The following is a 9,109-nucleotide window of genomic DNA, read 5'->3' as shown; positions in this document are numbered from 1 at the left end:
CCTGTTAATTTCAACGAATGAATTTGGAGAGAACTGTTTGACAGTCAATGGTTATAAAGCCCAGTCTATCACCAGCAGACCAATCAGACACCACATATGATTGTAGCAGACTAAAAAACCCAGCTAAGATTCACACCGTTAATAGGACGATGATTAGTTTATTTGTTAGGTGGGGATCCCAGGAACGCACCCAGCCTTGGCCCGACTCTCACACTCCTTCCCACTCCTGAAAAAGCAACCAGTAATAAAACAGAAATTGAATAATGTATTAAACAACAATGTTCAAAATATAGGCTAACTACAACAATCACAACTCAGTTCCTTCCAGCGATTATGCAAAAAATACAAATTACGAACCACAAATTACTAACAAAAACCATGGATAAAGTCCATGAAAACTGCAACTGATGGAATGAAATGATAGTGGTGGAAAGTCCCGAGATCGGCTCGCTGTATGAGAATGTAAAGGCCAGTCCTACCGGTATTTCCTGATGAGATGATGACATGTGAATGGGATCAGGAGCGCTCCTTTCTTCACAGGATGACAACAAATCCTCAGACAGTCCTCATGCATCAGGAAGACACCAGACAGTCCATAAACCCAAAACAGGAGACGGTTGAGGACAAAACAAGAATCCACGGCTAGTAAAACGGGAAGGCAAACAGACAGGTCACTCCAGACACGAAACACAAAGGACTTCCTCCTCTCTGTAGAACTGGCCACCTTTAAATATCACGCTGGCCTTGTCCCCAGCAGCCCCTGCAGCTCAGCAGTCAACCAATCAGAGCCACGGCAGCGACTGCTGGGAGTTGAAGTTTCAATTCCCAGTAGCACCGCTACATGATGACCACTTCCTACAAGAGCGGACACCGTCAGGAATGACATACATGGCTGTCCAGGTTGTGATTCATCATCAGCTGTACCGTGTGTTTTGAGGTCACCTGCAATGCCTGCATTGGGTTAGCCGCCTATGGAGCTCCACAGGCACCAGATACCCATAGCCGCTTAGCAGATACATTTTGATATAATTACATTTATCACTCACCTTGGACATGAACTGCTGGTAATAAAAAGACAAAAAAAGAGAGAGTTCTCCAAATGTGCGCCATTTGTACCTTAAAAAAAGAAGAAAAGTAAAGACTAAGTGCCATGTAAGTAGCTTAGAAAACATGAAGACAAACCAAAGCAGCTGAAAAGACTGACTGAGCAAGTGCAGAGGAGCAGGGAAGAGTACAGGGAGGACATGTCACAGGTATCTGTCCAGACGTCACACTTTAATATTGATCAGTCATTTACCGTTCATGTGTTCCTCACAGGATGATAATTGATGACTTCAGAACCAAAGCTGCAGGCTCCTAGAGGACAGCTTTCCAGGGTTTGATATTCATAGAACCTTAAACCTGAACATGGAAAAATATATTAATATTTATCAGACAGTAAAGAACTATACATTACATGTGAAAAAACTCCTTTAGCTTAAGCTTCTCCAGTGCTCAAAGTGGTTTGTACAATGCTACATACTGTATACCCTGCCGTTCTTTCTTATATTCTGTAAGTGCCTTGAGCATGTGAAAGGCGCTATATAAATTAAATGTACTGTTATTATTATCCAGATTACAGTTTAGTCAGCGTCTTTCTCCTGTTTGCCTGACATCATTACTTTTAAATGACATATTAGGCTGAGCGAGGCGAGTTGAAGCCCTAATACATGAAAATTCAACCAAAGAGCAAACTTCAAGCACTGAGCTGCTGCTCTCAAAACCCAAGGAACCCGAGTCATGAGGAACTGATCACATCTAAAATTACTATTTTAGAGGAACAATGTATTAAAACTATAAAAACAGATCACAGATTAAACAAAAAATACACACAGAGCAGCGCTAATAAAAATAATTTAGTTCCTATTCCAAATACAATAACGCACATAGTACTCATCTCTGCACCTCTGAAACATTAAATATGGCACTATTAAATGTTAGAGCTTTAACTAACAAAACGTTTTTTATCAACGATCTTATTAGTGATAAAAAATAGATCTTATTGCACTGAATGAAACATGGCTTGAATCAGACGGCGCGTCAGTTTTAATCGAATCTGCGCCTCCGGATTACAGTTTTACTCGTGCAGACCGCCAGGGAAAAAGGGGGGGCGGATTGGCTAACATTTACTCGAGCCGATTAAAATGTAAAGATGTCAGTTTTGGTAAGTTCAAGTCCTTTGAGTATCTCGCCGTTGTTATTCATGGAGATTCTCAAGTTCTAGTACTATCCGTGTATAGACCTCCTAAATATAACGTCGTCTTTTTTGAGGAATTCTCTGACTTAATGTCAATTTTAATTACTAACTATGACACACTCCTAATAGTTGGCGACTTTAATTTTCATATAGATAATCAGTGTGATCTAAAAGTAAAAGAATTTATGAACTCCTGGATTCTTTTGATTTGAGATGCTCGTAAATCAGCCTACACATAAAGCAGGTCATACGTTAGACTTAGTGATTACTAAAGGACTGAAAGTTGATATAAAACAGATCATTGATATTGGTCTATCAGACCATTTTCTTCTACTTTTAATATAGAAATAATGATAGAAAACACCCATGAGAAGCATATTGTTAAAAAACGCTTCTTTGACTCGGCAGCAGCTTTAAAACTTACAAACATTTAAGCAATCAGTCCGTTTATAGTGCCAGCTATAATAGCGAGGATAATGTAAATAGTAAGGTGGAAAGATTTAATTCTAAAGTGAGAGCTGCTGTTGACATAGTTGCACCTGAAAAGACAGTGAAAAAATCTTCTAGCATTGTTATACCATGGAAGACCCAAAGAGTGTCTGATTTAAAGAGAACATACCGTAGAGCTGAGCGTCAATGGAGGAAGACTAAACTAACTATCCACCATGAAATATTAAAAGTCAAAATAACAGAATACAATAACACTGTCCGTCTTGAGAGACGCTGCTATTTCTCTAAGATTATAAATAACAATGCTAGTAATCCCAGAGTCTTATTTTCAACAATTGATCACCTACTAAACCCAGGTAGCTCAAAGGAATGCCTCCTAAGTACTTCCAGTAAAACCTGTGAGGCTATTGCTGTATTTTTAATCAAGAAATTAAGATATTAGAAATAACATAGTATATCTCCCCAACACTAAGGATCCTCCTAAACCCCAACATCCTGTTATAAACAAATTAAACTCTTTCACTAGGATAGATTTACCTGATTTACATAAAATAATCTCTCAATTAAAACCCTCCACCTGCATCCTTGACCCGATACCAACAAGGTTTTTCAAAAGTATCAGGGTAGCTAATTGATAATGTTCTTGACATAGTAAATCATCATTAGATACGGGGTCTTCCCAGACTGTCTTAAGACTGCTGTAGTTAAACCCCTACTTAAGAAACATAATCTTGACCCTCAGCTCTTGAAAATTTTAGACCCATCTCTAACCTGCCTTTCTTAAGTAAAGTTCTAGAGGAGGCAGTCATTATGCAGTTAAATGACCACCTAAATAAACATGCTATTCTTGATAAATTTCAGTCGGTTTTAGAACAAATCACAGCACAGAAACTGCACTCGTTAAAGTAGTAAATGACTTGCGAGTGAATGCAGACAGAGGCCATTTATCTGTTCTCATCCTCTTAGATCTGAGTGCTGCATTTGACACCATTGATCACAACATTCTTAGAAATCGCCTTAGTCAATGGGTGGGCCTCTCTGGCAGTGTCTTAAATTGGTTTGAATCCTACCTGACAGGGAGAAAATTCTTTGTTAGTTGTGGGAATTACAACTCAAGACACATGATATCCATATGGTGTTCCACAAGGCTCTATCCTGGGTCCGCTGTTTTCTCAATCTACATGCTTCCGTTAGGTCAGATTATCTCAGGGCACAGCGTGAGCTACCACAGCTATGCTGATGACACACAGCTGTACTTATCAATAGCACCTGATGACCCTGATTCTATTGATTCACTAACACAATGTCTGACTTGTATCTCAGAATGGATGAATAGTAATTTTCTCAAGTTAAATAAAGAAAACTGAAATTTTAGTGATCAGCAATAATGGATACAATGAGGCTATTAGAAATAAACTGGATACATTAGGATTAAAAGTCAAGACGGAGGTAAAAGCTTAGGGGTGATTGTTGACTGTAATCTGAATTTTAAATCACATATTAATCAGATCATTAGGACAGCATTTTTCACTTAAGAAACATAAGTAAAGTTAGACCTCTTATATCACTGAAAGATGCTGAGAAATTAGTTCACGCGTTTGTTTTCAGTCGACTAGATTACTGTAATGCACTCCTCTCAGGACTACCCAAAAAAGATATAAATCGTTTGCAACTAGTGCAGAATGCAGCTGCTAGAATCCTAACTAGGAAAAGAAAATCTGAACACATTACTCCAGTTTTGATGTCACTACACTGGTTACCTGTGTCATTCAGGATTGACTTTAAAATTCTGCTTATGGTTTATAAAGCCTTAAATAATCTGCTCCATCTTATATATCGGAATGTCTGACACCTTATATTCCAAATCGTAACCTCAGATCCTCAAATGAGTGTCTCCTTAGAATTCCAAGAAGCAAAACTTAAAAGAAGTGGTGAAGCCAGCAGGCTGACCTTCTGCTGTTATGCACCTAAAATCTGGAATAGCCTGCCAATAGGAATTCGCCAGGCTGATACAGTAGAGCAGTTTAAAACACTGCTGAAAACACATTACTTTAACATGGCCTTCTCCTAATTTCAAACAATGATGGATGGATCAAAAGGCAGAAGTCTACGTGACCATCATCATCATCAAGCTCTTCCGTGAGAATCCTAAATCCAAAGAGGACTGTTTCATTTATGTTAGGTAGAATGCCCAGAGGGGACTGGTCAGGTGGTCTCATGGTCTGGAATCCCTACAGATTTTATTTTTTCTCCAGCCGTCTGGAGTTTTTTTTGTTTTTTCTGTCCCCCCTGGCCATTGGACCTTACTCTTATTTGATGTTAATTAATGTTGATTTATTTTGTTTTCTTATTGCTTCTTTTATTTTTCTATTCTTTATTATGTAAAGCACTTTGAGCTACTGTTTGTATGAAAATGTGCTATAGACATAAATGTTGTTGTTGTTGTTATTATGTCATGTGACTCATAAACACAACATTAACGTCTGCTTGTTTGTGATGACACTCGGGCACATTTATGAATTAAGCCAAATGATACTCCTTCAGTTACACCATCGACTAACTGCTTTACTTTAGGTAGCAGTAGATAAGTGACAATTATTTTAATATAAATCTAATTAAAAATCAGAAGTGATATAATTGCAGGTTGGCAGCTCTGTATACGTTACGCACTGCTGAAGACACAACTCAACAGACTTTACATTTTAGGTTGGATGAATTCACACGAATCACCAGTAGAATCTTTAAAACTCTTTAGACGGCCAGTCACCGTGTTTCCATGTTTTGTAAAACAAGCAGCCTGCTCTAACATTTTACTGTCACGCTGTTCGAGTTCAGTTTCTTCCAGTATTTCAGTCATAACCTTCCTTTTCATCCTTTTTCCAAAAAAGAAAACAATTAATAGTAAAAGCTGTAACTGTGTCTTTAGGGGAATCTGAAAGCAAAACATAAAAAGGAGCCACCTTTACAGCTTTGTTTTGTAATTTCAGCTTCAAACAGGATTAGCAAGATGTCAGCAGTTACTACAGATTGTAAAAGAAACAAAAAAGGGAGAGTCGTCTTAACAATTAGTCATAAAAAGACAAAGAGTGAACTCAAAGCAAAGGGCACAAAGAAGATTCTGTGTGATTAGCACTAAAGGCCTCAGGCCTCACAAACAGACAGACAGACGCTCGCGTTCACTTGATACGATGAAGACAGACTCGTCACACTCGTCACACCATTTAATGTAAACTGAGGGTCACGACTTGGCTGTGTTGATCATTTTGAAGATTTGACTCCACTTTAATAGTCGTTCACTTCTGACTGTTCAACACACGTTCATGATTAACGTTTAGCCCAAATCTATGAACATACATTAAACAACAGCGCCATTGATTTCCATGGCTTTACTAAAACTAAAATCTGGCCAGGGTGTAGATCTGGTCCAGTGTTCCACGACCGGGACAGAATCCGCATTATTTCTCTTGAATCCGAGATTCAACTATTGACCAAACTCTCTTCTCCAGCACCCCTGAATAGACCTTACCAGGGAGGCTGAGGAGTGTGAGCACATCCTTCAGTCACCCTTCTTAAAAAGGGGGACCACCACCCCAGTTTACCAATCTAGAGGTACTGATCCGATGTGCATGCGATGTTGCAGAGACGTTTCAACCAGGACAACCCTACAACATCCAGAGCATGAGGAACCCAGGGAGAACCTCATCTACCCCAGGGGTCCTGCCACCTCGGAACTAAAATGCTAAAGAAATTATTAATAATAATAATAATAATAATAATAATAATAGAACAGAAACACTTTTCAACAGACTAAAATCAAAGCACCACTTCCCTTTGCTCTTCTTGTCTTTGTAAAGTTTGCACACGAACACCTCTCAGTCACCAGAATTGTGTCACAGCCATCAGCACTTGTTGGTGACAATGCCTTCTTGATTACCAGTAACACCAGCACACTCTTTATTCTGTAAATGTACAAATCCACCATCAAACTAACAGCCAGCTCCACTGCAGAACTGTGTGCATCAGCATAAAATATCTCATTGCAAATATCTATCTTTCAAATAATCGTTGCTACAAAACTTTCAAGTCCTTACCTGCTTCTGAAATTCAATCCTGCCAGTTCACCCTCAGCAGCTTTATTAATATGCCAGCACTTATAAAAAACAATTAAACAGCCATTAGAGCCAATGAGGCAGTAAATACAGAAAGAGCGATGACATCAACAGTTGAATGTGACAGAGTTGTAATGTGATATGCTTGCATGCACAAGGCCTGAGCATTTAACTATAAATGAAACTATCTTCACCTCCATCTTCTAATATTATGAAGCTATGAGCCAAAACAAGCGTTCACTCTCCAGTGAGCCCTTAGCCGTACAAAACCTGAACCTTGGAGTGATCAGCCACCCATTATCCAACCCGCTATCTCCTAACTACAGGGACAAAGGGGTTTGCTGGAGCCAATCCCAGCCAACACAGGGGGGAAGGCAGGAACAAACCCCAGGCTGGGCACCAGGCCACTGCAGGGCACACACACTAGGGACAATTTAGAATCGCCAATGCACCGAACCTGCATGTCTTAGGACTGGGGGAGGAAACCCACGCAGACACAGGGAGAACATGCAAACTAAACGCAGAGAGGACCTGGGAAGCGAACCCAGGTCTCTTAACTGCGAGGCAGTAGCGCTACCCACTGCGCCACCATGCCACTCTGATTGTACGTAAAGGTTTCTCTGGTGCATTTTATTAGCAGAGTTCCAATACGATTTATTTTTTTTTTAGCCCAAAATCACACAAGATGTACCTCAATGGGCTTTAACAGGCCCTGTCTCTTGACAGCCCCCCAGCCTTGACTCTTTAAAAAAAACTTGTAAGGGAAAAATGGAAGAAACCTCAGGAAAGGCAATTCAGAGAGAGACCCCCTTAACAGGTAGGCTGGGTGTGTAATGGGTATCAAAATTAAGGGGGTCAATACAATACAACACAATACAATACAATACACAGAACAGAACACAAGTCGTCCTCAATAGATAGATAGATAGATAGATAGATAGATAGATAGATAGATAGATAGATAGATAGATAGATAGATAGATAGATAGATAGATACTTTATTAATCCCAAGGGGAAATTCACATAATCCAGCAGCAGTATACTGATACAAAGAAACAATATTAAATTAAATAGTAATAAAAATGAAAAAAATTAAAATAAAATTAATGTTCGCATTTACTCCCCCGGCTGGAATTGAAGAGTTGCATAGTGTGGGGGAGGAACGATCTCCTCAGTCTGTCAGTGGAGCAGGACAGTGACAAAAGTCTATCGCTGAAGGTGCTCCTCTGCCTGGAGATGATCCTGTTCAGTGGATGCAGTGGATTCCTCATGATTGACAGGAGTTTGCTTAGTGCCCGTCGCTCTGCCACAGATGTTAAACTGTCCAACTTTACTCCTACAATGGAGCCTGCCTTCTTAAGTTTGTCCAGGCGTGAGACGTCTTTCATCTTTATGCTGCCACCCCAGCACACCACCGCGTAGAAGAGGGCACTCGCCACAACTGTCTGGTAGAATATCTGCAGCATCTTACTGCAGATGTTGAAGGACGGCAACCTTCTAAGAAAGTATAGTCTGCTCTGACCTTACTTACATAGAGCATCAGTATTGGCAGTCCAGTACAATTTGTCATCCAGCTGCACTCCCAGATATTTAAAGGTCTGCACCCTCTGCACACAGTCACCTCTGATGATCACAGGGTCCATGAGGGGCCTGGGCCTCCTAAAATCCACCAGCAGCTCCTTGGTCTTGCTGGTGTTCAGTTTTAGGTGGTATTCAGGTTAAATTGCCATGTTGGCACTTTGCGATAAATAAGTGGGTTTTGGATTGCAGTTTGGGTAATTTGGTTTCTAAATGGTTCGCCATCACTGGTATAGAATATCCCGTGTAACAGAAAACACAGATGTTGGAAAATCCCAGAAAGCCTTTTAGATTCAAAATACTGTAATAATGCTCCTGGTGCAAAAACAGGAATGCTGTCTTTGGTTTTCTGTCCCGGGACGCTTCAAATTTTAATAGGCGTTGTGTTCGGTTCCCTGTACCAGGCGATAATTTTAATTCTAGTGGCCTCTCAAATTTTTCGACATCAAAAACGTTACTTTCTGATCTGTTGATAAACCGACCCTGATGTGCAGATGACGAGCCTCTTGTTCACACAATTTCTGATTGTTTCTGAACCTATCGTTAATACAGCCAGCAAACCCTTGGCAAAACAACACTGATCATCCGGGTTGAAGGAGATCCATAGGTGCTTCCATTTCTTTTGAACGATTACCCCCAGATGGAACCCTAACCACCTGAGCGATTAGGCCAGACTGGAATCAAGCAAAATAGTACTGCTCTGGTTCTTGTTAAAACTCAACAGAGAAACGCTATC

At 40.1% G+C, this 9,109-nt stretch overlaps 1 long non-coding RNA gene across 1 annotated transcript; it reads right to left on the bottom strand.

Moving 5' to 3' along the window:
- Positions 1 to 433: 433 nt before the first annotated feature.
- LOC120521007 lies at positions 434 to 6,847 on the bottom strand. The gene is made up of 4 exons (XR_005631950.1): positions 6,778 to 6,847; positions 1,298 to 1,401; positions 1,047 to 1,116; positions 434 to 642 (listed from the first exon to the last, which is right to left on the bottom strand). It is a non-coding gene; the product is annotated as an uncharacterized LOC120521007 (long non-coding RNA).
- Positions 6,848 to 9,109: the final 2,262 nt, after the last annotated feature.

This window comes from Polypterus senegalus, unplaced genomic scaffold (genome assembly GCF_016835505.1).
Source record: "Polypterus senegalus isolate Bchr_013 unplaced genomic scaffold, ASM1683550v1 scaffold_8188, whole genome shotgun sequence".
In the NCBI taxonomy this organism is placed as follows: domain Eukaryota; kingdom Metazoa; phylum Chordata; class Cladistia; order Polypteriformes; family Polypteridae; genus Polypterus; species Polypterus senegalus.
Note: the sequence above shows the minus strand (reverse complement) of the source record. Positions and strands in the feature narration are given on the sequence as shown.